Source organism: Emys orbicularis, chromosome 12, assembly GCF_028017835.1.
Source record: "Emys orbicularis isolate rEmyOrb1 chromosome 12, rEmyOrb1.hap1, whole genome shotgun sequence".
Classification (NCBI taxonomy): domain Eukaryota; kingdom Metazoa; phylum Chordata; order Testudines; family Emydidae; genus Emys; species Emys orbicularis.
The window spans coordinates 46,832,231-46,859,973 of NC_088694.1; the positions used below are offsets into that span (position 1 = coordinate 46,832,231).

Genomic DNA, 27,743 nt, shown 5'->3' on the forward strand with positions numbered 1-27,743 from the left:
GGTGCGGCGGTGGATGAGGGCTCTGGCTGGGGGAGTGGGCTCTGGGGTGGGGCTGGAGATGTGGGATTTGGGGTGCAGGAGGGTGCTCTGGGCTGGGACTGAGGGGTTCGGAGAGCAGGAGGGGGATCAGGGCCGGAGCAAGGTTGTGGGGGGGGGGGTGTGCAGGCTCTGGGCGGCGTTTACCTCAAGTAGCTCCTGGAAGCAGAGGCATGTCCCCACTCTGGCTCCTACATGGAGGCATGTCCAGGCACTTCTACACGCTGCCCCATCCACAGGTGCCGTCCCCGGAAGCAGCAGCATGCCCCCCTCCAGCTCCTACACTGAGGCGCGACATCGGCCAGAGGCTCTGCACGCTGCCCCGTCTGCAGGCGCCACCCCTGCAACTCTCATTGGCCACGGTTCCCAGCCAATGGGAGCTATGGGGGTGGCGCTTGGGACGGAGCAGCATGTGGATTCCCCTGGCTGCCCCTGCATATGGGAGCCAGAGTGGGACATGCTGCTGCTTCCGGGAGCCACGCAGAAAGCCCCCACTCCCAGCGGGAGCTCGAGATCCAGATTAAAAGTTCTGATGGGCCGGACAGGGCCCAAGGGCCGTAGTTTGCCCACGCCTGATGTAGAGCCATGATTGCCCATCTAAAGGCATGCCCAAACCATTTGAGATCCATGCTTGAGCAATGGAGATGTACAAATGTGCTACTGGATCCATTTAGGTAAATTCTGGATCAGTGCAAATTCCAGTCTAGAGCTATCAGTCTTGATCGATTCACATCTATGCAAATTGATTCTAGATCTACCTAGACCCATACCATTAGTTTCTAAAGCCATCTCCCCAGCCATGCACTGCTGGTTTCACTGAGTTCTACTGGTAGCTACAGTAGGGGACACCAACTGGACTCCAAGGCCAGCATGGACAGTTGGCTGGGAGCATCCTTGGAGAAGCTGGAAGCAGGAATGGCTGGACCAGTGATGCGCCTGGCTCTTTCTATGTGAATCCACACAGGGGAGAGTGTCTCCATTGACAGGCCAGGGATCCATTATAGGGGTAAGGCTGAAACCCCCCCCGTCCCCGTCCCCGGGAGGGGCTGATAAACCCTGTGTGGGCAGCAGGAGGAGGGAAGGCCTCTGGCTCTGACAGTGTGTTTGTGGGGGTTCAGAGATACCCTGGACATCACATATAGTATGTCTCGGGTGGAAGCTGGTATCAGGGAGCTCAGAGCCACAACCCCTTCTATCCCACACACACGGAGGTGGGATCATGTTGTGTCCTCTCACCCAGCATCGATACCAATCAGCATTGCCCACAGACCATGTAAGGGTAAGCTAGGGAAGGACAGAAATTGGCCCCTGGAAAGGAGATGGAAGCACTGAATTTCCTTAGAAGGGAAAGCCCCGTATCCCAGTCCCCTGCCCTGGTCCTGGATTGGAGCTTGCACTCCAATGGGCCCTTCCCAGCACCTACACATAAGGATCTCCACATTCCTCCCCTGCATGAAGTGACATCTCCAAACCTGCAAACTGTCTGTAGGGCTTGGGCCCCACCCAACAGGATCCAGAAGCAGGGGCTGCCTTTTCCCTGCTAAAGGCTGTAGGGTGGCTCCAAAAAGCCCTGTGGAAAAGCTCTGACCCTGGACTGCTTGGAGGCTGTAGGAATCTCCTGTCCCTCCCTGTGCCTCAGTTTACTCACCAGCCCTGTTGGCATAATGACATTCACCTGCGACGTGAGGCCTATGTATGATGGACAGTCTTGAAGAGCAGGGTGCTATCACCATTATCGTGGGCAGCTCCCCACTGCCAGTCTGGAATGCCAATGGAAAGCCAAATACAGAGCTGGGAAATCCCCCCAGGGCCCTCCAGCCCGGCTCCATTAGAAACACACAGAGAACAGAAAGAAATTCCAGAGCTCCCTTCACCTGCCCAAGCCAGGGGTTACAGGGCTCTTTCCAGCAATTGCACCTCTCCAACCAAGGAGCCCTGCCCCCTTGTTGTGTGATGTGGGTCACACTGATTGGTATCAGTGCCAGGTGAGACAACATGCCTCAATCCCCACTCCATGTGTGAGATAGAGGGAATGTGTCACTCTGATCACCCTGATACCAGTCCCCACCGGACATTGTGCATGTGATACTCAGAGTGTATCCATTCCTGTGGGACGTGTCCCAATCTGTTCCACCTTGTTCTTAGCTGTGACACCCAGAGAACCTTTTCCAGCCCTGAAGAAGAATTCTATGTAAGCTGCAAAACTTGTCTCTCTCACCAATAGAAGTTGGTTCAATGAAAGATATAACCACCTTGTTTTTTTTATTATTTTTAATGAGATTTCAAGTGTGGTTGATACAGATAACAGTATTGATGTAATATACTTAGAACTCTGTTAGGTGACTTGATCCCACACATGCTGATGAAAAATCTAGAATGAAATAAGATTTCCATCACGTGACAGGGGTTAAAAACTGGCTTAATGATAGATCTCAAAATGAAAGTATAAATGGGGAATCATCAGCAAATGGGTGTTTTTCTTGTGGGGTCAGGGATTGGTACTTGGCCCTATGAAATTTACTATTTTTATCAATGCCCTGGAAGAAAACACAAAATGATCACAGATAACAATTGCAAATGACACAAAGATTGGAGGAGTGATAAATAACGCAGAGGACAAGGCACTGATACAGTGTGATCTGGATTGTTTGGTAAACTGGGCGCAAGCAAACATTACATATTTTAACATGGCTAAATGTCAATGTATACATCTAGGAAGAAAGAATGTCGGCCATACATACAGGTTGGGAGATTCTGTCCTGGAAAACACAGACTCTGCCAAAGATTTGTGGGTCACAGTGAATAAGCTGCTGAACAGAAGCTCCAAGTGTGACCCTGTTTCCAAAAGGGCTAATGTGATCCTGGGAATCTCGAGTAGGAGCAGAGAGGTTATTTTACCTGCACATTTGGCACTGGTGCAACCAACTGCTGGAATCCTGTGTACAGTTCTGGTGCCCTCAAAATTCAGGAAGGGTGTTGATGAATTGGGGAGTGTTCAGAGAAGAGCCACAAGAATGATCAAAGGATTAGAAAACCTGCCACCTAGTGGTAGACTCAAAGAGTTCAATCTGTTTAGCTTAACAAAGGGAAGGGCTGACATGATCAAAGTCTATAAGTACCTATACAGGGAACAAATATTTAATAACCTTCGTTATTTATAACAGCTCTTCAGTCTAGCAGACAAAGGTCTAACACAATGGCTGGAAGCTGAAGCTAGATGAACTCAGACTGGAAATAAGACGTACATTTTTAACAGTGAGGGTAATTAACTATCGGAACAACTGACCAAAGGTCACTGACAATTCTTAAATCAAGACTGGAGTTTTTTTCTAAATGATCTTTTCTAGGAATAATTATGGGGCAGTTCTCTGGCCTGTGTTATGCAGGAGTTCAGACTAGATGATCACAATGGTCCCTTCTGGCCTTTGAATCTATGAATCTATGAATTTAGATGTGGGGTTGGATGGAGGGATGGATAGGCAGGGATGGCTGGATGGAGGGAGGGATTGATAGGCATGGATGGATGGCCAGATGGGTGGATGGATGGATGGATGGATGGATGGATGGATGGATAGGTGGATGGAGGGATGGATAGGCGGGGATGGGTGGATGGATGGATGGGCTTTTCCATCATAAAAATGACACGCACAACATTGACGCACCCAGCTGCCATAGTTCACCCAACCTAACCTGAAACACTTACACAGAATTAAATCAACATCAACAAACAAATTAATAAAATAAGGTACGAGAGAGAGTGGCGGGGAGTGTGTGGATAGATAGATTATGGACTTGCACTGCTGCTGAGACCCCAGTCAGCCTTTGGGGGCTGAGCTTTATTTAAAACCTGGCTCTACAGTTTCTCTTGGAGGCAGAGTTGCTGAGGGAGTTTTATCCTGCCTTTGGTGTCCTCGGGGCCTAGGGTGACCAGATGTCCCAATTTTATAGGGACAGTCCCGATGTTTGGCTCTTTTTCTTATATAGGCTGCTATTATCCCCCACTCCCGTCCTGATTTTTCACATTTGCTGTCTGGTCACCCTATCAGGGCCCCACATACCCAGACCCAAGAGAACCAGGATCCTTCCTAAAGCAGCTTCTCTCCCATCCCAGCTGGTGCAGAATTCTCTAGCCAAATGTTATTTTGACCCAACAACACCCCCCAGCCCCCGAGCTCCCCATCTGACACTGCAGCACCAGGGGCTAGTGCCCTCATTGGCCATGTGAACAGGGCCGTGTTGAGCAGGAGCAGGGAGGGTTGTTTCCCAGGGGATCCTGGGATCCTGTGCCCAGTTCTGGGGTGCACACTTTGAAAGGGCTGGCAGCAAACTGGAGATGGGGCAGGACGGGGCCAGGCTAATGATTGGAGGACTGGAGAAAATGCGTGGCAGGGAGAGACTGAAAGTGCTCACTCTGTTTGGCTTCTCCACAAGTCACGGGGGAGGTGCCTGGTGCTCGGGGTACAAGGACCTTCATGGGGAGACAAAGCTGGTTGCTGGGGGCTCTTCAATCCAGCAGAGAAAGGCAGAGCAAGATCCAACTGGAGAAACTGAAGCCTGACCAAATCCAGCTGGAATGGAGGGCCCCAGTGTGGGTCAGGGAGGGGGATTCACCAGGGGAACCAGCTCCCCTGGGCGCGGGGGGGGGGGGGGGGGTTCTCCATCTCCGGGTGGCATCAGACCCAGTCTGGCTGCCTTGCTGAGAGAGGCTGTGACGGGTTGGATCACAGAACCCCCCGTTGCGAACTGCCACCTGATGTGCTTTGACTTACTGTGAGTCTGTTTTCCCTGCCAGTTTAGGACTTCAGTGCCCTACCTCGTTTGAACCAGACTCGCTAGCCTGTTACAAACGCAGACCCAGGTCTAAACTACTTCCCCTGAAAGCTGCAGGCATAACTGAAAACAGCTTAAGAAGTGTTCCTGTCTCCAACACTCAGATGCCCAGCTCCCAATGGGGTCCAAACCCCAAATAAATCCGTTTTACCCTGTGTAAAGCTTATACAGGATAAACTCATAAATTGTTTGCCCTCTATAACATTGATAGAGAGATATGCACAGCTGTTTGCACCCCAGGCATTAATACATACTCTGGGTTAATTAATAAGTAAAAAGTTATTTTATTAAATACAAAAAGTAGGATTTAAGTGGTTCCAAGTAATGACAGACAGAACAAAGTGAATTACCAAGCAAAATAAAATAAAACACACAAGTCTAAACCTAATACAGTAAGAAAATGATTACAGATGAAATCTCACCTTCACAGATGTTTCAATACGCTTCTATCACGGACTGGACACCTTCCTAGAGTGGGCACAATCCTTTCCCCTGGTACAGCCCTTGTTCCAGCTCAGATGGTAGCTAGGGGATTTCTCATGATTGCCGCCCCCTTTGTTCTGTTCCACCCCTTATATAGCTTTTGCATAAGATGGGAATCCAGAGAGGGACAAAGGATTCCCACCCCTGCTTCTAAATGGAAAAGCACCAGGTTAAAGATGGATTCCAGTTCACGTGACATGATCACATGTCACTGTAACACTCCAAGCCCTCATTCCTCCCAGCCTGACTCACAGGAAGGCCTGCAAGCAAACAGAGCCATCCACAGTCAATTGTCCTGGCTGATGGGAGCCATCAAGATTCCAAACCACCATTAATGGCCCACACTTTGCATAACTACAATAGGCCCTCAGAGTTATATTTCATATTTCTAGTTTCAGATACAAGAGTGGTACATTTATACAAATTGGATGACCACACTCAGTAGATTATAAGCTTTGTAATGATACCTTACAAGAGACCTTTTGCATGAAGTATATTCCAGTTACATTATAGTCACACTCATTAGCATATTTTCATAAAATCATATAGAGTGCAACATCACAGAGGCATTCACAGAACTCCAGTGACCAGGCTCAGTCCGGGGGAGCTGGGTGAGGTTCTCCGGCCGGGGTCACTCAGGAGGGCAGACGGGTCGGTTGAACGGACCCTGCTGGCCCAAACATCTGGGGATCCAGGTATCCAGGGGCAGAACAGACATGGGGGGATTCTGCCATCTGCAGCTGGGAGGCCTCAGCACTGGCCACGTCCGCAGCTGGGGGTAGGGAGGGCATCAGTGCAGGAAGGAAACCCCCCTCCCCCCCCACGATGAGGGAGGGGACGTGGCTCAAGGTTTCCTCTCGGGGAATCCCCACCCCTGACACATCGCTGATGGGGAATTTCTTGGTAGTCGGGTATGTGACCCTGCACTTCCCAGGTCACCTCTTCCCAGCCTCCCCTCCCCGCTGCCCGCTGTATATAAACCCCGGGGGCTGAGACAGAGCCACCAGCCCCAGCTCCTGGATGTGCACCAATGATGCTGCTGCTGCTCCTGCTCTCCACGGTCTTTATCCCGCTTCATACTGGTGAGTAGAGCTGAGCGACAGGTTATTTCCTGGCCCCGGGGGACTCACACTGGGAGTGGGGCTGAGCGAGTCACAGAGTTTTTAGTTCAGGGGCTGAACTGCAAAATCTGTGGAAAAGCTGGGTTCCTCCCAAAATTATTTTTTTTCTCACAGAAGCAGAAACCCTAAAAAGACATTGGTTCAAAACAAATTGGGGTGGGGGTGTCATTTGCTTTGGGGTGTCTCCTTCAACCTGAAACAATTTTATTTTTCTTTTTGCTTTCATTTTGTGGCAAAGCTTTTTCACACTTACATTTTAATTAGTTGAGTTTTCAAGCCAAATGCATTTTTTTAGACATGTTTTAAAAAATTAGTTGAAAAAAACCCAATTCCCTCCATTTCTAAAGGAAGCACCATTTCAAACAGAAACTCAAGATGTTTCATTTCCCGATGCTCATAACAAAACTTTTCTACTTTTTCCTGGAAAAAAATTCTTGTTTTGCAGCCAAAACAATCCTCCGAATTCCACCTCAATTCACAGGTCCTTTTGATACCCCAAAATTGCTTTTTTTTTAGCAAATTTGCCAATTGTTTATAAATTTTTGCCCGGCTTTAGTGGTGAGAATGGGGAGATTCGGGCTGTGGGCAGTGCAGCCCACACCAGGGGCAGGGGGATAGAATTAGCCATCAGGCTCAGGCAGCTGTCAGGAGATGGGACAATGAGGCTGAGGGGTGACAGGGAATTCCTGATCCAGTTCTCTGAGAGGGGAGATGGCTGGGGGTGGCCCCACAGACAGAAGATGGATGGGCGTGTATGGGATAAGGAATGGATACATGGATGGACAGGTCCACGTGGAAATAGGTAGATGTGCAGCGGGTACGTGTATGTATGGGATAGACCGGGCTGGTTGGGGTGAGGGGCTGACCTAGGGGCAGGCTGGGCTGGGGCGGCCTAAGGGGCTGATCCAGGCCAGCAGGGGGCTGAGCTAAGGGATGAGGGTCCAGGTTGCACTGGGCTCTTGGTACCAGTGTCCAGCTCACTTTTACACCCCTCCCTGTCTCTCTCCAGCTCGGATCATCGGGGGCCAGAAAGCCCCCATGGCTCCAGACCCTACATGGCCTATGTGAAAATCGGGTCAACGGGAAGCTGTGTGGGTTCTTGATCCAGGATGATGTGTTGGTGATGGTGGCTCATTGTAACTGCAACCTGGGGTAAGAAAAGTGCCATCCCCCACTCCTGAGCCAGCCAGTCCCCAACTCTGGGACAGGATTGGAGCTGGCAATATGTTGCCCCAAAGACTAGAAGCGTTTATGGGATGTGAAAATTACGAATTTCACTGGGTGCCTGTTAGGTTTTAAAGCCCAAACCCACCAAACTAGACCTGCCCCAGAGGGTGAACATCCCACCTCATGTTTTTAATGAGTCCAGTAAAGACAACCCCTGTCACTGAGTTACTTAACTCAGTTGAAACCTAGCCTCTTCTCAAGTCTTTTCCCTTGGCCATCGCTTCTCAAACCCAGACACCCGGCTGTTCTTAACCAATCACGAAATCCCCTGGTTGCCTTTGGGGATCTGAGCCCTACTGAACAGAACAACCTTGTAGGCAATTGACATAGATAAGTGCTGGGGCCCAGCTGTTGTACCAGAGACGGATCCAATCCCCAGGATTTCCTACGACATTCACTTGCAATCATCAGCCATCAATTCTTTTGTGTTTGTAGCATGTTTCTTGGAGTCAAAAGGGGAACACCCAGACAGAGATTAAAGAAAGTCTCACCACCTTTTCTCATGTCCTGCTAACCCTGGAGGAGGGAAAGGGCTGTCCAGAGGGGCTTCAATGTCTTCTCTGATGGACTCAGCAGCCGCTTATATCCCACACTGTGATCTCTGTCCCCAGGGTCATTTGTAAGGACAGATCTGGGCTTCCTGCTACTGCTGTCCATATCCAGTAGATGGCACCGGTGCATAAAAAACTCTTTGATCCTTTTCTTATTTGCATGTTTCATTCATTGCAGCAACCTTATTTCTGTGTCGTACCAGCCAAGGCATCTGGGATTTCCTCACTTTAAACCATTTCTTTTAATATTTCAAAGTTACACCCAGGTTAGGGCCTTAGACCTTCCCATGGGTATTTTCCTTCTTCTGCCATATGCAGTTCAATGATTCATAGATTTCAAGATTTTTGTGATCATCTCAAATGACATCCTTTATGACACAGACCAGAGAACATCTCCCAAATAATTCCTTTTGATCTACAACAGATCTTTTAAAAAATCCAATCTTGATTAAAAATTGCCAGTGATGGAGAATCCACAATGAAATTTGGTAAGTGGATCCAACTTTAGTTACAGTCCCTGCTAAAAACTCATACCATGAAACAATAATTGCGAAAGAAATCAAACAGAATCTTTTATAGTCCCTCTGAATTTGAAACCAATTGATCTTGAGTTTCTCAGTATAAGTATAATCTTTTGATCATTCTTGTGGCTCTTCTCTGACCCCTCTCCAATTTATCAACATCTTTCTTGAACCTTGGACACAAGAACTGGACAATGGGTTACCCTGCATAGGAGAACACTCAGTTGGTCAGTCTTTGGGTAATTTTTGCCAACCAGAACAGAGAAGGAGGAAGTCCATCCACATGTAGGTGCATAAGATGGTCTCTGTGTTACTCAGTCACACAACTGTAGGTAGAAATCTGCACAGGTCATGATTTAGGCTGGTGTCCCTTCCGGAGAGTCTGTGATGGGGGGCACCCCGCTGTTGGGTACCCTGCTGTCCAATGGGCACTAATGCCCCTATATTTCCCCCTTGGCTTTTCCAGCAACATCTATATCTACCTGAGAGTCCAAGACTTCATGAAGCCGGGACAGAACTGGCAATGGATCTGGGCCCATCGCTCGGTCCAGCACCCCGACTTCAGCAATGAGAACTTTGAAAATGATGTCATGCTGCTGAAGGTACTGTCCCTATCCCATCACCTGCCCCCAGCGACCTCACACTGCTGCAGATACCCCCCGCGTCTCATCACCCCACCCCCAGTGACCTCACACTGCTGAAGGTACCATCCCCATCCAATCACCCCGCGCCCAGTGACCCCACACTGCTGCAGGTGCTGCCCCCATCCTATCACCCTGCACCCAGTGACCTCACACTCATTCCTTGGACTCACATCCATGCTTTGGCCAGTGGTGCTGCCCCTTGACAGCTCCGAACCCTGCGCTGATCTGGATCTATTCTCTCTTTCTCCGGCTCATGGCAGCTGTGGCACGGTGTGGAGCTGACCAAGTCGGTGGGGCTCGTCCACCTGCCATAGGCCGATCACCACGTCAGTCCAGGCTCCGAGTGCAGCGTGGCCGGGAGGGGTCGGACGGGAGTGAACAGCACCATCGACAGGCTGGAGGAGGCAGAGCAGGCGGTAGTGTCGGATGGCTTGTGCAGAGAGCGGTACCGTCATTACGACCCCATCACCACGCTGTGGGCCGGCAGCACCCACACTAAGAAATCAGTATTCCAGGTAAATATCTCCCCAAACAAAGCCACTGGGGGGTACGGCAACCTGCTCCAGGGGAAGGAGCTGATGGAAACCACCATGGACATGCCCCTCCCATGCTCCATTGCCCCAAGACGGGAGCCCATCGTGCATCATGGGAGATGCAGCCCAGCTGGGGAGCCCAGCACATAGGATGACTGCAGAGAGGTATCTCCCGTGTTACTGCCCTTGTGCAAAGTGCTGATGGAAACGGGCTGAAATTTAACATGGGCTCATGCACATAGTGACAAGAAACAATAATTTCTTCTCTGAGCCAGGGGCTCATCAGCTGGAAGTGACAGACAGGGAGGGAGAAATGGGTGTGTCAGCCAATCACAGGATGACCATGGGCCACCATTGGGATGTGGCCAGAAGAAAGGCCCATGCGGTCCTGGGATGGAGCAGCCCAGGTGTCTCCAGTAGAGAGGGAGGGTTTAATGCCAGCGTAGAAGGCACCGGGCAGAGCTCAGCTGGAATCCGGTGCAGAGTTCTGGGCAGCCCTGTCCCAGAAAGAGGGACCCCGGCTGGAGCAGGTGCCGAGAAGGGCTGGTGGGACGATCAGGGGAATGGAGAGTCGGTCTGACGAGAAAGGAATAAAATACCTGGGCTAGCTTAGCCTAGAACACAGGCTGGGCGGTCTGATTGCTCTATAAATACATCAGGAGGGGGGCAGGGGTACACCAGGGAGGGAGACGAGCTGTTGAAGCTAAAGGACAAATCAAATGGGGATAAATGTGGCAGGGATCAATGAGGCTGGAGACGAGGATGTTTCTAACCATCAGAGGGAGAAGGTTCTGGAACAACATCCAATGGGAGCATTGCGGGGGAGGGGAACAACCTAACAAGGATGCAGACAAAGCTTGATAAGTTTATGGATGGGCTGATACGACAGGGCTGCCTGTAATAGCAGAAATTGGACTTTATGTCCCAGTAGGGCCCAGCCAGTCCTGTGTTCCCATAAGGGCATGAGGCACCTGAAATACAACTCCCATGATTAGACATTGTTAGACTTTGAGTTTTTAGCAAAATGTTCCAGGAAAAGTGTTGATGGAAAAAGGGACCCCCCCCCCCTTCCCTACCACATGTTCTGATCATCTCTACTCTTCACCTTCACTGGGGGGTCTACTGGTGAACTCAACCCTGAGGCTACCCAACAGCCAGGATCCTGGGTGAAATCCTGACCCCATACACGTGGATGGGAGCTTTGCTGTTCATGTCCACAGGGCCAGGTTGGCACTGGAGCTGAGGGAGAATCAGTGTTCCCATCTCACAGGAAATGGCAACATTCCAATCTTTGTTTTCTAAGAAAAGTTGAGATGTCAACATTTTTGGCAGAATGGAAATTCCAAAAGCAGGTTTGATTCAGAAATGTTGAAATGTTTCATTGCAACATTTTCAATCAAAATGAAACATGCTGAGATGTGAATAGATTGAAACGTTTCCTTCCATGTGAACAAACTGGAGAGAGTCCAGAGGAGAGAAACAAGAACAAAAAAATATGATCAGAGATTTAGAAAACCTTATGTAGGAGGAAAGGCTAAAAGAATTGGGCATGTTTAGGCAGAGAAGAGTTCTGTTTCCCTGAACACAGTCGGAATCAAACAGCAGCAGACAGCTCCTCTGTTCACTGTGCAGAGCCTGCATCGGAAGCCAAGTCTCTGTGCCCCAAATGGTTCTTCTCTTAGCTTTTTCTCAGGGCCACGTTCCTGTGCTTCCAGGTTATGTCTGCCTGGCTTTTTACATTGTGTCTGACTCGCTTCTGTCCCCAGATCTCTCTGTTTATGTTGTGTCTGTCCAATCCACATGCCCCATTACCCCAGAACAATATTCGGTGACAACCTTTCCTCCTGAGTCATTAGAATTCCCACCTGTGCACAGGGGTTTACATCACCTATGGGGATTCTGGAATATTTTCTCTGCTGAATTCTATAGGACCTCTACAAAGGCTGATCATTTGTATATCTAATCCATTCCTCGCGGGTTTTCCACCATCAAAATTCCTAGCTGCAGCATGTCTCTGGCTGGCTTAAAAACTTTCTTTCACCCAACCAAAGAGCAGGAATGGGGCCATGTGACTTTGGTGGCCAACCTATGACCACGAAGTGTGGCTTGTCGAATTAAACAGCCCATGACAATAGCACATTGAAATGGTTGTGTGAAAAAAACTGAAATTTCAATGATTTTGTTTCACACATTTTGAGCCGGACCCAACTTTTGTTTGTTTTCAGTATTTTCTTTTCTTTTTTCCTCTCCCCACCCCACAAGTCTTTAATTATTTATTATTCCTTACTGTGATACTGACCGGAGGTTGGAAAAACCCAAAAGAAGGGAACCCAGAATGCATCGCTGAGAAACATTGGGGCAAAAGAAAGAATTGTCTATTTCCAAATATTTGGAAAATATTGAAAACGGATGCTTGTTTGAAAAACAAATGACACTTGGAGGGAAAAAAGCCATTTTTCTGAATAAAAAACCTTTTTCTCTGAACAATTTGCGCTGCCTTTTCCATCACTGGCCTGTAGACTGGATGCTGCATGTGTGGATGATACAGGGTTGGGGGAGAATAATGGGGCGGTGGGCAGGATGCAGGTGCTGGGCTGAGCCATAAACAAAATTGGTGCTTAACAAAAACATCGAGGCCCAGATCCTCAGAGGTGTTTGGGTGCCTAACTCCCATTGAAATCACCGGGAGCATGAATACCTTTGAGGATCTGGGCTCCTAGCTCTTCCCTCCAGGAGAACTCAAAGTGCTTTTCAAAGGGTGATCAGGATCATTAGCCCCAGATGGGTAAACTGAGGCACAGAAAGGGGCCAGGATTTGCCGAAGGTCATGCGGCAGCAGAGCGTTTGCTCTGGCTACTTGACAACACAGCTTCACAGCTCACAAGAGCTCAGTCAGCAGTCCCCCACACTGTGGCCCCACAGCCCCTCAACCATACTGCTTGTTCATTTCAACTCCCATCCTGTGTTCTCTGGAATCAGTTCAGATCTGATACAAACTTCTCCAGCACTGAATTTCTGCCTGACCCATGTCGTCTGGGGCGGTGCTAGGTCCACCAGGGCAGGGGAGGTCTCAGGTTACAGGGTGTGAGGATGTAACATCTGCAGGGCTGGAATTACGCCCACCCCCAAATCCAGTGGCTGTGGAGCAAATACAGACAGTATCAATCTGTGTGTCTCCACACTCCCCTCCATCTGGCTCTCTCAATGTCTTGTAACGGGGCAGTGCTGGCCAGCACGCCCCAGTACCCGGAGATGCCGTGTGGCTGATCCCTGTCTGACTCAAGGCCAGATGTGTCTGAGCCAGAGGCACGAGAGAGATTCCCAGAGCTACCGTCAGATGCATGGGTCCCTCCACCCCAACCCGCTGCAATAAGAAAGCCACGATTCATCCATTCCAAGGCCAGGAATGGGACATAGGGCCTTTCCCCTCTAGGGGCACTGGCTCCCATGTGGTCTGAGGGAAGAGAACTGGCTGGCTCAGTGGGTTGTATTTTCCTGGCCTCAGCATGGTAGGTGTGAAAGGCCCTTCTAACACTGACACCTTGAAGTACAGCATTTGGTCTCTCTGTCCTCAGCCCCTCCCCCTGTCTCTCTCATGGTGCGGGGAGATGTGAGAAGGATCAAAAGGCCAGCTGGGATGAGTTCAGGTTAACCACAGCCCCCACTACACTAGGCGGGGAGAGACTCTAGTGTCTCTACTGTTAGCAGCGAACTCACGTCCCCCAGCTCAGCACCAGATGTGCATGGAGACAGAGGCTGCAGGACCCCAGCTGGGCACAACGGGGCATAGGCCAGCCCCAGCTGTGCCAGGCTCCAGGCTCTGAGCATCTCCAGAAGATGCCCAGCAGTGCAGACTCAGCAGGGCCTGACCCTCCCCCCAGCCTATGTGGGGAGGTCTCCAGAGAGCCACACGGCAGAGAGTTCGATGCTGAGGTTTCCTGTTCCCTCCAGCCGTTTCTATAAATCCCCCGGGGCTGTGTGTGAAACACTTTCTCCTTCCCTGCTCTGGTGCAGATGCTGCTGCTGCTACTCCTGCTTCCCATGGCCGTTCTCCTGCCCCCCAGGGCTTGGGCTGGTGAGTATGGGGGGAGGGACCCCTTAGCGAGCAGAGCCTGCACATGGCTTAGTGGAAGGGCCTGAGGCTGCTTCCCCAATACAGGAATCATGGGTGGCTGTGAAAGGAGACAGTTTCTCCTCACCATCTCCCCTGCCCCCGTGTGGGGTGCCCCATGGCCGAGGAATCTGCGGGCCAGTAGGATGGGGAACAGAGGGAGAGCAGCTGTTTCCACAGATCCGTGGGGATCCAGTCTGCGCTAGGGAAGCTTTCCACCAAAGAACATCAGCCACCGATTGTGGGTGTGACATGCCCTGGAGGCCACACACATGGTAACAACCTTCTATTACTGCTGGCTAACAGCCTCGCACCTTTAGCTCAAGGACTGTGATGCAGGGCTGGGGTCAACCACAGAGCCGGGAGGCCATTGCTTCACCACCATTGGGAGCCCACCCAGATTTCCAGCCCCGGGTGGAGACCGGCTCTTCCTGCACCAGTAGCCAGCACAGCAGTGCTCCAAGCACAGCTGACTCCTCTGGCCATCTGTGCAGGGCACAGTGACCTCGGGGCTGCCCTAACCTGTCTGTGCTCCAAGGGGCCATTCTGGTAGCTGGGCAGAGCTGGGCACCTCCATGGCCTGGCATAGATCTGCTCCTCCAAGTTCTAGGCTGCCGGGGGGCCTGCCAGAGGCATTGTGCTTACACCTGATTTATGGGGGGGGGGGTGTTGCAAGGGCATGGTGGGTCTGGAAAAACCAAAAACCCCATGGCACGGTGGGGGGCAGAGCTGATCTGAGACATGTGGGGCAGGGTTTCAACAGAGCTCCAGAACCACTGGCCTCAATGGGATTCTCCAGTGAACTCAGTGGGTTGGGAGGGGATTGTCAGTGATCTCCACGTTATCTGGGTCAAGGGGCCGATCCAGGAGGAGGGGGCAGGGAAACTGGACTGGCTGGGTTGAGGGGCCGATCTGGGGCAGCAGAGGCTGAGGATGATAGTGGGGATAGGACTGGGATCCTTGGTTAAAATGTCCAGCCTCATGTTGTCCCAAAGCAGGTGAGTTTTACCCCTCTCCATCTCTCTGCCAGGGACAATCATCGGGGGACAGAAAGCTGAACGTCACTCCAGACCCTACGTGTCCTTTGTGAAGATAGAGACAGGAGGAGATGGAGAAGGAGGCTGCAGAAGGTTCCTGATCCAGAGGACATGATGGTGACAGCGGCTCATTGTGACTGCAACCTGGGGTAAGAAACATACCATCTGCCGTCCTTTAACCAGCCAGTCCCTGTCCTGCGGTCGGATCAGAGCCAGTTCCCCTAGAGGGGAAAGGTGCCGTGTCCCCTTCCCTGCGCCCTGAGCCAGCCAGCCCCTGTCCTGGGGCTTGCCTCTTGTCATTTTGGGCCACTAATATTGTGCTGGGTACAGAAGGTGTTGGCAACACATACCCTGATGTGCTGCTCAAGTAATGGTTACCCCCCTTGGCCTCAGCAGCAAGTGGGGTATTGCAGGATGTTTCCTTAGGAGGAGAAATGGATGGTGGTATTAGGTCTATTATTCCCTGTTTATTTACAAAGCATGTCCAAAGTCCTGTTTCTCTGAACGCAGTTGGAATGAAACAACAAGTGACTGTTTCTTTACTCCCAGTCCCCAGCCTCCTTCAGCCAGCCCTCTGCCCAAAAGCTCTCTCCCCAGGCTTAGCGCAGGGTCACGCTACCCATGCTTCTTTGGCTGTGGCTGGTGCCTTCTCTGGCAGCTTCTCCGGTCTTTCTGCTGCTTCTCTCAGACATGCACAGCTCCACTGGTCAATGCCCCAGCCCCTGCGTTTGCCAGGTCGGTCCCCAGGGAAACCCCTTGGGTCAATCACCTCAGCTTCTACTCCTACAGGACACAGCCTGTGTCGGCCCAGGCCCCTAGTGCAGATGCAGTGCACTGTGATGGAAGGTGTTTTTCTGCTGCTGTAGGAACACCACCTCCCCAAACCACGTTAGCTATGTTGACAGAGAGCCTCTTCCATAGACAGAGCTACCTCGACATTGTGGGGTTTGCCAGCACTGCTAGGTCGGGCAGAGATGTAGGGTTTTTCCACCCTGGCCAATACAGCTAAGCTTTAAGTGTAGGTCAGGCCTGTGTGATCGGTGGTGATTCTAGTGATTCAGCTTCCTGGTTACATAAACAAACTTGTAATGGCTTCTGTACATTAGTCCTGAGAGAAAGGCAACTGTTAGACCCACCAACTTTAATGAGGCTAATGACCCATGACTGTATCCACAGTATGGGCCTGTCTACAGCACTTGCATCCCCTTGTATTTCACAGCATCATCAGTGTGCTGCTGGGGGCCCACAACATTGAAAATGAGAATGAACCATTGACACAGAAGATCTGGATACGTCACCGAATACCCCACCCAGAATACAATGACAAGACATTTGAAAATGACATCATGCTGCTGCAGGTACCACCCCCTGTCCCATCATCTCGCCCCCAGTGACCTCACACTGCTGCAGGTACCACCCCCCATCCCATCACCCTGCCCCTGTGACCTCACACTACTGCAAATACTGCCCCTATCCCATCCCCCCGCATCCCGGTGAGCACCTGGCATCACAGTGTTGCACAGTTGTCATGGGGAATTAGCGGGGGGCCTGGTGCCAGCAGCAGGAAGCGGAACGACCCAGCCCCAACCCGCTCCACTTGCCCCAGCTGTGTCGCTTGGGGGAGGGGGCTTGGGGAAAGGGGTCTGCTTACAATAGGACCATTATAGCAGCACACATGTCTCAGGATCTTGCTTCGACTCCAACATCCACGTCTCCTATCTAAACATGCAATGAGCCCCCTAGGACATATTGCCACAAGCAGGTACCCACTGACATCCATTCAACCCCTCAACCAAAGCAATGGAAAAAGCTTCTCATGGGATCCAGCCTCTCGCTACACAGCTACCCTTCATGTGAGGGTGGGAGGGAAATGGATATGGGTCTTTCCCCTCTAGGGGATCTCAGCTCCAATAAAGCCCCAGGATGGAGGCTGGCTAGGTCCAGGGGCTGGGCAATGAACCAGGGGCCCTTTCCCCTCTGGGGGCATCAGCTCCCATCTAGCTCCATGGCCGGGCCCTGGCTGGCTCAGGGGTGTGGGGAATGGGATATGGGGCCTTTCCCCTCTAGGAGGTGCCGACTCTCATCCAAGACTGGCTGGCTCAGGGAGGTTGAGAATCAGATTCATTGTTTCTGCCCCGGTCCCCAATCCGGGTGTCTGTGGTAAGCGGTGCTGTCACAGATGGGGGATCTGGTCTCCCTGAACCACATCCCTCCCCACGGGTCACACCCACACTGCAGGGAAGGGGGCAGTTGAGAAGGATCAAGGGGCCGGGTTTCCAGCAGAAGCTGAGCTGACTGTTGGTCAAACCATAACTCCCACCATAATAGCACCAACCTGGGGCGAGAGCTACGACTGTTGTTAGCTGCTGAGCCATCTCCCCCAGAGTCACTCCAGTTGTGCGCGGTACCCAGCAGTGCACAGGTGTCAGGGGCACAGGGGGCTCCCCACTAAGTGTGTCCCCAACCCTTCCTGCCCCCAGAATGGGAAGCTGCCATCTGGGCAGGGCTCTGAGGGCTCAGCTGTGGCGACTCTGACCCAGCTGGGCCTGATCTCCCCCACCCCCGCCTGTGTGGTGGTGTGTGCAGGCACAGAGCTGGCCAAGGCCTCACCTGGCGGCTGGAAGCATCACACTGAGGTGTCATCGCCACTCCATCTCTACTCCGACACAGGCACCTGGAGGAAGAGGCCAGCGAAGCCATGTCAGCAGATGTCTCAGCTTTAGCCACATGCTCACCAGGTGCGTGCATGTACCAGGAGGGGTCACTGCAAGCTGCATCAGGTCTCAGCTCTGCCCCAGATGTGCACAGCTGCAGACTGAGCCAGTGTCCAGATGTGCCGCATGCCCAGCTGTGGAGGGCACCTGTCCGTATAGGAACCTTCCTCCAGCGCCTTCACCTGGACGTGAAGGGAGAATGGGGACAGCGTTGCTTTGCAAAATGGCAGGCAAGTGAGTCTGTGAGTCCGCCAGTGGTGAAGGCCTCAGCCACACACAGGAGACTTCCTGACTTCCTGTTGCAGAGAGACACTGAGGTGACGCCAAGTTAACCACATCACAGGCCTCAAATTGGGCCCTTCCGCTTAGTGTCTGACCGCTTCCCCCCAGGCAGCAGGGCTGCAGAGCACTGAGCAGGGTGAGAACAGCCCTGCAATGCCCGTGCCCTCCCCCCCACCCCATGCACTCAGGGGATGAGGGGCCCCACATGGTGACTCAGCTTTTCCACCCTCCCCCCACCCCCAGCTGATGTGGTGAGAGGTCCAAGTGCTGAGACAGCAGGTCCCCCACCCACACCCCTGTGCACATGACCTGAGGATTCCTGCCTTGCATCCCCGCTGCCCAGCTGGACCTGTAACTCCCTGCCCAGGCAGATGCCTCCTCCCCAGATGGGCCATGACAATGCTACTCATATACCTGTTCCCCAGGGGTCAGGCTGGTGAGGGGGGCATAGTGGCCCCAAGATGCACAGTCGCCTGGGGTTCAGGGCCCCAGATATGCATGTCCCCTGGACTACAGCACCCCAGATATGCACAGGCCCAGGGGTACAGGGCCTGAAAAGAGCATAACCCCAGGGGGTTCCGGTCCAGACAAGTGTACAGCCTCCAAGGGTGCAGGGCCCCAGATGTGAATATCCCTAGGGCCAAGGGGCCCCAGATGTGCAAAGCCTCAGTGGTGCAGGAAGCCACATGTGCACAGCCCCAAGGGGTTGCAGGGCCCCACATGTTCACAGACCTCCAGGAGTGCAGGGGACCATATCTGCTCAGTCCCCAGGGTGTGCAGAGGCTCAGAGGTTAAGGACAAGCATCACAACCTTGTCACCGAAATGTCGGATCCACCTAGCTGAGAGCCAATAACAGCCACACAGGGATAAGGAAGAGTTGCTTTATTCTGCAGAAGAAAGGAGAGCTTTGCATCTTGATACAAAGACTCTGTCTTACACACATTTTACAAAAATAACAGGAGTACTTGTGGCACCTTAGAGACTAACAAATTTATTAGAGCATAAGCTTTCGTGGGCTACAACCCACTTCTTCGGATGCATATAAAGTGAACCATATATTGAGGAGATATATATACACACACATACAGAGAGCATGAACAGGTGGGAGTTGTCTTACCAACTCTGAGAGGCCAATTAAGTAAGAGATTTTACAGATCCTTTATACACATTCAGACAAAGGCCCTTGCCGTGTTAACACTTGATTGGTGGTTGTCAGACCCCTGCTTTTGCTATCTGGTCAGTGAAAACTGGCTTGGAGCTAGTTCCCTCTGCCTCAAGGCAGAGGAGAGAAGACAGTTCAAAAGTTCAGGCTACTGTGTAGTGAGGTATCTGCTTCCCCCTAATGGCCACTGGTTGACATAAAGGCTGCTAGCTGTTAAGGGGGGTCGCTAGTAACTTTCACAACCTGGAAATAAGGGATGGATCTTAACAGTGAGGGACAGATCCTAGAAATGAGGGTTGGGAATCAGCTGAATCCTAAGAGTCAGATGATGGGAATTCCTGAACCAAGAACCCAGGGATGGATCTGAGAAATCAGCAGGAGATCCTAGAAATCAAGGGCAGGAGTCAGCCCAGGATTTGGAATCAGGGATGGGAACTGAGCAGGTTAAAGATATCAGGGATGGATGCTAGAAATCAGACACCGGAACTGCCCAGATCCTAGAAATCAGTTACAGATGCCAGCTGGGTCCCTGGACTGTGGGGTGGGAGCTCTGGTCGTATCCCGGGAGTGACTTGACTGTGAGTCCCCAGGAAGCAGGGTACAGAGCTGGATTTCAGGACTATGAATACAAAATACAGCCCGTGCTTTGCTTGGACATCAGTAACTCCTCACCTGCTGATTTTACTTCTCAGGGCAACTCCACGGGCCCCCTGGTCTGTGATGGGAAGGCCCTAACGAGGAATAGTTGGAATCACATTATAAGTAGAGGGTGCTCAAATGAGGAAAATTGAGCTCCCTATTGGAAACCCAGCAGGAACCATCCCTCTACTGATGACCATTTTGGCCAGGCAGCCATCAGACCTTAAGAATATCATTAAAAATCTGAGTGTAACTATATATGTAATGTGTGTCTAGGTCTCTATAGAATTTCTACATCCTTGGGTAATCATAACTTTAACTGTAACTTTAATAAAACTTGAAAAACAGACTAGGCCTTGTCCTTGTGAAATGTGTATGTGGTCACTACCTTTGGTCTTTATGTGTTCCTAAAAACTCTAAATCTGAAGCAAGTAGCAGAGGTGACTTTCACTCTGTGAGCTTGAAACTTTTGCCAACAGAGCCAAACCCATGTACATAGTACAAAATTCACTTTAAATAAAATAAAAAGGCTACAGATGGATGGCTATTGCAGAAGAGTGGATGGAGAGCTAGATGGATGGATATTGGGGATGGATAGATAAAAATGGTAGATGAGAAGACTTCTGGGTATGGCAGAAGGATGGGTGGACAGATGATGGATAGATACTGTGGAACAATGGATGGATGGCAGATGAGAAGGCAGACAGATGGATATTACAGAAGGATGGATGATGGATAAATATTGCAGAAGGAGGGATGAATGGGTGATGGACAGATGTTGAAGCAGGAGGGAAGGAGGGAGGGATCAGTTGAGCCTGCCATGAGATTTCCCTCCAGTCAGAAATTACTCTTTTATTTTCCCAGACTTCTGTCTCTGCCCTAGCCTTACAGATTCCATTCTATGTTTCTTCCCCATGTTCTTTTTTAAATTCATATGGACTTCCTTTGTGTTGGGATATGTTAGGGTTAAGTAAAGACCTGGGAAGCTGCTGATGTGCTGACCTGGCATTAGGGGATAAAGACATAAGCAGGCAGTATTTCTTTGTTTGATAAATAAGTTGCCATACTTTTCCCTTCCCTGTTGCTTGTAAGAATTGATAAGCCTGCAGCTGCATGAAAAATGTAGTTGTCTACAGAATACCCTTTCTGTAAAAGAAGTGTTATCTCCCCCTCCCTTCCTTTCCCAGCTACACAAGCGAGCCCTGGGTCATGGCCTCTTCCTGCCTCCCCTGAGAACCACTGACTAAGGGAATTTGTAGCAACAAATTCCTGCAAAGAAATGTATTTTCAAGGTAAAAATGCCTGTATAACATGCATAATGCTGTGAACAATAGATAGGGGTGGGAATACGAATAGTAAGAGTGTTTCTATTATTTAATAAGGGTTTGGGGGGGTTGTAACAGATGTTTACATACTAACTTAGATAAAAAGAGGGTGCTGTAACTAATCCAGTGCTTACTCGACAATTGGGTTGAGGGGAACAAGCATCGCACTAAAGAAGCCCGTACTCAAATCCGCCTCTGGGTCAACCTGCTCCTTCTTCTCTAACAGTTTGCTGGCAACCCAGTGCATCCATATCTCATCAAACTCCACAGGGATTTGCAGGGAGGGGATAAGAGCCTTCCCTAGCTCATAGCTTTCTGCCATGTTAGATCCCGATTCCAACAGAAGACAACTCACCTACTTACCAGATTAGTGGTCAGGGTCACCAATGTTGTCAGATGTTGGCTGCGTGTGTGTTTTCTCAGTGTGCTTTACTGGCTCTGACCAGACAGCCTGTACAACAGACTTCAATCTAACTGTCCAAGAAGACTACAGACTTGGTTTATTGGCAAAGGCGCTTGGCCAGGTTTATTGCCAGCAAAGCATGGTATTAGTGCTGTATACATACTACATGCAGGGCCGTCCCTAGACATTGTGGTGCCCTGTGCAGCCCCCCCATGGGGGGAGGGCTGACCCCAGGCCTCATTGTGGGGGGCGTCCACAGGCCTCCAAGGTCTGTGGGAGGCAGAAGCTGGCTTGTGGGGCAGGGGGGAAACCGCCCCCCCAGCACAAGCCGGCAGAGTGGAGCGGGTTGGGACCAGGTCACTCCACTTCCTGCCGCCCGGTGATCATAGGGCGGGCCCGACCCCGCACTCACGGGGCAGCGGGAAGTGGAGGGACAGAGCCCCAACCTGGTCTGCTCTGCTCCACTTGGCTCCCAGCCTTGGGACTTGGGGGCAGAGAGGCACCGACCCCCAGCAGTCACTGGTGGTGCAGCTGGGAGCCAGCGGAGTGCAGCAGGCTTGGGCCGGGTCGTTCCACTTCCCGCCACCTGGTGAGTGCAGGGTACGCCCACCCTGCTTCATTCCCCTGGGATTTAGCTCAGGGGAAGGTGTGGAGTGGGGACGGGGCTGGGGTGGGGCATAGGTGGGAAGAGGCGGGGCAGAGCAGGGGTGGGGCCTTTGGGGAAGAGGCAGGGCAGAGGCGGAGTAGGGGCAGGGGCAGCTTTCCTGGCCGGCTCAACCGGCCAGGGAATCGGGCTGGGTGCTGGAGAAGCACACAGCTATGAAGGGCACCAGGAAATTTGGGGCAATTTGGTACCCTCAATTTCCTGGTGCCCTACGCAGCTGCATAGTTTGCGTATGGGTAAGGATGGCCCTGGCTATAGGTACACTAGCACATGTATGCCCATAACAATGGACTTAGCTCAGTGAGGGTTGGGAATTTCTGCTCCCCCCTCAGCCAGACAAGGACACCCCTTCTGTGACCCCCCCTTTTATACACTGATACAAACAAGTTACATGTTGCCCCTTTGACGTGGTTAGTTACCATCCTTTACCGTGTACCCGTTGGTTCGATCAAAACATCTTTAGCCATCTCCCTGTCATCTTGACCTTACCTTTAGGAGTGGTCGGTGTGTACCTCTATCACCTTCAGTGAGTGAACACCTTCAGAGGTACCTGAACTAACTCCATCTCTTGGCATCTCTGCCAGGGGAGATCATCGGGGGATGGGAAGCCCGGCCTCACTCCAGACCCTACATGGCCTTTGTGAAAATAGAGATAGAAGGAAAAGGAGAAATCAGGTGTGGAGAGTTCCTCATCTGGGAGGACGTGGTGGTGATGGTGGCTCATTGTAACTGCAACCTGGGATAAGAAATGCAGGCTCTCCTGCCCCTGAGACAGCCATTCTCCTAACCTGGGGCCAAGTAAAGCTGCCCCCTTCCCTGCAGTGGAAAGGCCCTGGAGCTCTGGCTTCTGAACATGCAAACTGAATGCAAGGCATCGTCTACATATAACCACTTTAACGAAATTAACGACCCACGACTAAATGCAGCGTATTGGCCTATCTGCAGCACCTGCATCCCCTTGTATTTCACAGCAAAATCAGCATGCTGCTGGGGGCCCACAACCAGGGCCGGCTTTAGGAAGTGCGGGGCCCGATTCGAACAGTTTCGACGGGGCCCCGGCAGGGATGACTAAAAGAAAACCACATAAAAAAACCACGTGGGGCTTGTACTCACCGGGCCGCGCTCCTAGTCTTTGGCGGCGGGTCCTTCACTAGCTCTGGGTCTTCGGCGGCACTGAAGGACCCGCCTCCAAAGTGCCGCCAAAGACCCGGAGCGAGTGAAGGACCCGCCGCCAAAGACCTGGAGCGCCGCCGGGTGAGTAAAAATTAAAAAGGTGGCTCTAGCCAGGGAAGGGATTCTCTGGCACTTGCCCCCCACTCTGGGCGTCCCTGCCACTGGGCACGGGGCCCGATTCGGGGGAATTGGTGGAATTGGCCTAAAGCCGGCCCTGCCCACAACACTGAAATAGATGAACCGGGGATGCAGAAGATCTTGGTATATCGTCAAATCCCCCAACCAGAACTTAATGATGCCTCGCTTGAAAATGACCTCATGCTGCTGCAGGTAACACCCCCATCCTATCACCCTACCCCCAGTGACCTCACACTGCTGCAGGCACCGCCCACATCCCATCACCCCGCCCCTATGACCTAACACTGCTGTAGGTACCACCCCCATCCCATCACCCCACCCGCAGTGACCTCACACTGCTGCAGGTGCCGCCTACTCTCAACATCCCCCACCAGCACAGTTGTCATGGGGATTCCCCATCTGGTCCCATTCCCCCAGGACAGGATGCAGCCCCCCCAAGGAGTTTGATTTCCCTTCTCTATCTCCTGTCACAGCTGAGGGAGAAGGCCAAGCTGACCCAGACTGTGGGCACCATCTCCTTGTCCCAGAAGAAGGTGAAGAAGGGGGCAGTGTGGAGCGTAGCTGGCTGGGGCCAGACCAATATCAAAACAAACAAAAAGCCCTCCCCGACCCTGCAGGAGGTGGAACTGATGGTCATGGACAAGAGCATGTGTCTGTCTCGGCCCTCCCTGCACTATGTCCCATCCAGGATGCTGTGCGTGGGGGGCCCCCAGGAGACGAAGGCACCATTCCTGGTAAGTGTGGGGCAGGGGCACGCGGCACCCGGGGCAAGGTGCTGCAAGAACAGGAGACTGACAGGGCTGGGCAGAATGGGGAGAGTCAAGAACTGGCCAGATCCTAGGAATCAGGGATGGAGGCTAGAAATCAGGGAGAGGAACCAGGCAGATCTTTCAAATTAGGAAGGGATCCTTATAATTTGGGAGAGGAACTGGCTAGATCCTAGAAATCAGGGACAGAAATCGGCTCGATGTTCAGAAACAGACACATCCTGGAAATCAGGGATGGATCTTAACAGTGAGGGACAGATCCTAGAAATCAGGTTTGGGAATCAGCTGGCTCCTAGGAGAGAGATGATGGGAATTAATAGAAGAAAAACCCAGGGATGGATCTGAGAAATCATCAGGAAATCCTAGAAATCAAGGGCAGGCGTGAACAAGATGCTGGAAATCAGGATTCAGAATCAGGGATGGGAATTGAGCAGGTTAAAGAAATCAGGGATGGATGCTAGAAATCAGACACTGGAACTGGGCAAATCCAGGAAATCAGGGACAGGGGTCCGCTGGGTCCCTGGACCATGGAGTGGGAGCCCCGGGCACGTCCTTGGAGTGATTTGACCGTGAGTCCCCAGGAAGCAGGGTAAGGAGCTGGATTTCAGGACTGTGAATACAGAATGCAGCCCGCCCTTTGCTTGGACATGAGTAAGCCCGCGCCTGGTGTTTGCTTCTCAGGGCGACTCTGGGGGTCCCCTGGTCTGTGATGGGAAGGCCCAGGGCATTGTCTCCCATGGCAGCGGTGACGGGTCAACTCCCAGTGTGTTTACCAGGCTTTCCAAATATGTGTTCTGGATCAAGAAAACTCTGCAAAAGCTGAAGCCTTAGAGAGGAGCATCCATCTCCTCCAGCCTGACTGGAGATGTAGATGGGTATTGCAGAGGCACGGCTGGCTGGCTATTGCAGATGGATGGATGGATGGATGTGTAGGCAATGATTTTAGTTTGTTACTTTTTTATTGTGTGATGTTATTATTAACTAACATGTTATGTCATATATAATCTCTGTATGCTGAATAGAGGAAAGTTGTAGGACTATAGAAGTATAAGACTGATCAGTAGTGAGAAGGTATAATTAGGTATTAGGTGTCTAAGTAAGGAGGGCTCAAACGCAAGGTCTACAGCCTGTAAAATTTTAGCTTAGCCATACTAGGCCATAGCCTTAAGAAATACTTGGCATGAGTAAGCGACAAAAGAATGACCCTATCCCACAAGATTATGGGGGGAAATGTACCCACGGATGATATTGTGAAAAATTAAGAGCAAGAGTAATTTTTTGCTTATAAGGTACGGGTAGTCACATTTTCCTCACACACACCCTAATTGCAGGGTGCACAATGTATGTAAATGCTAATGAGGTATAGTCAGAATCAGGGACATCCCTAGGAGGTGCGGGGCCTGAGACAACTCCCCCCCTTCTGGCCCAGGTCTCACCCCCACCCCACCCTTTCCCCCAAGCCCCCGCCCCCACTCCACCCCTTGCCGCAAGCCCCCGCCCCCACCCTGCCTCTTCCCACCCCTGCTCCGCACCCTCCCCGCACCCATTCCACACTTTCCCCCAAGCCACTGCCCAGATTATGAAAATTGAGCTCCCTATTGGAAACCCAAGCAGGAACCATCCCTCTACTGGCAATCAATTGGCCAGGCAGCCATCACACCTTAAGAATATCCTCAAGGATGTGAGTATATCTATATTTGAAGCTTGTGCATAGGTCTTTATAGGATTTCTATATGCTTGGGTAATCATAACTTTAACTGTAACTTTAATAAAACTTTTAAAATAGACTAAACCTTTTCCTTGTGAATGTACGTGTGGTCACGACCCTCGGTCCTTATATGTTCATTGAGACTCTAAATCTGAAGCAAGTAGCAGAGGTGACTTTCACTGCGTGAGCTTGAAACTGTAGCCACTAGAGCCAAACCCACGGTGTTGTAATACCACACTACAAAATTCACTTTAAATAAAATAAAAGGCAACAGATGGATGGCTATTTCGGAAGGATGGATGGAGAGATGGATGGATGGATGGATATAAAAGGTAGATGAGAAGACTTATGGATATTGCAGAAGGATGGACGGACAGATGATGGATAGAGACTGTGGAATGATTGATGGATGGACATGGCAGATGAGAAGATAGAAGGATGGATGGATGGATGGATAATACAGAAGAATGGATGGATGGATGTGTAAGCAGAGTGAGGATGAGCTCTACCCTGACATCTGGTGGTGAATTGTGGCAGAGCTAATTTTGGTTCCATTAAGAGTCTCCTTATAGGCTACTGTGCTGAATTCACTTTGGGCCAATGGTGCACCAGCACTGGGGCTCCCCTACTACAAACTGAAATCACTAAAGAGCTAAAATTACTAAGAGCTGAGATCACTGAATGCTGTGTTAACTAGTGGGGGAGCCTGAAGCTACATTGCTAAGTGGCTGGCAGAGCGGAGCAGTTTGTGGGATGGCTGGAGGAGCGGAGTGGCTGGTGGAGTGGAGCGGCTCTTGGTGAAGGCTGCAGCAGAACCCCACGGAGAGGCGAGGCAGTCAGCCTTGGACCACGTAAAGTGCCCCTTAACACCCTGTGCGCTCCTTCCCCCCCTGCCACCCAGGCTGGGAGGGTAAAGTTGTTGGAGCTGTGCTTCGGAGAGGGGAAGTATTACCTCTTAGAGGCACCCGGGGGGTGGTATGTAATTGTCCCAGGTCACTGGGTGGGGGCTCGAGACGGTTTTGCATTGTATTATTGAAACAGAACCTGTAGATACTGAACCCGGCCCTTGTTGCTGCCAACGCAGATGGGCAGAAGGGTTACAGATGGATGGATGGATTTATGATGGATGGATATTGCAGAAGGATGGCTGGACAGATGGATAGACTGATGTATATTGCCAGAGGATAGACAGATTGATATTGAAGAAGGATGGATGATCATGAATAGATACTGGTGAACGATGAATGGATGGACATAGTAGATAAGAAGACAGATAGATGGATATTGAAGAAGGATGTATGGAGGGATTGATATTGCTGAAGGATGGATGGATTGATGAGGGATAGATGTTGATACAGGATGGATGGAGGAATTGATGGAGGGATGTGGCAGATAAGAAGAGAGACAGCTGGATATTGCAGAGGAAAGATTGATAGAAAGCTACTAATGTTCCAGAGAAATGAACAAACAACCAGTCGAGTCTACTGTAAGACCTCCCTCCAGGCAGAACTACGCTTATTATTTTCCAAGGCTACAGTCTCTGCCCTAGCCTTACAGATTCCATTCTATGTTTCTTCCACACTGTCTTTTTTTAATTCATATGGACGTCCTTTCCTGGCAACCCAGTGTGTCCATATCTCATCAAACTCTGTGGGGATTTGCAGGGAGGGGAA

At 51.2% G+C, this 27,743-nt stretch overlaps 1 pseudogene; it reads left to right on the plus strand.

Annotated features, from left to right (window-relative positions):
• The first annotated feature begins 6,379 nt into the window (after positions 1 to 6,379).
• On the plus strand, positions 6,380 to 25,193 carry LOC135886343 (duodenase-1-like; annotated as a pseudogene).
• Positions 25,194 to 27,743: the final 2,550 nt, after the last annotated feature.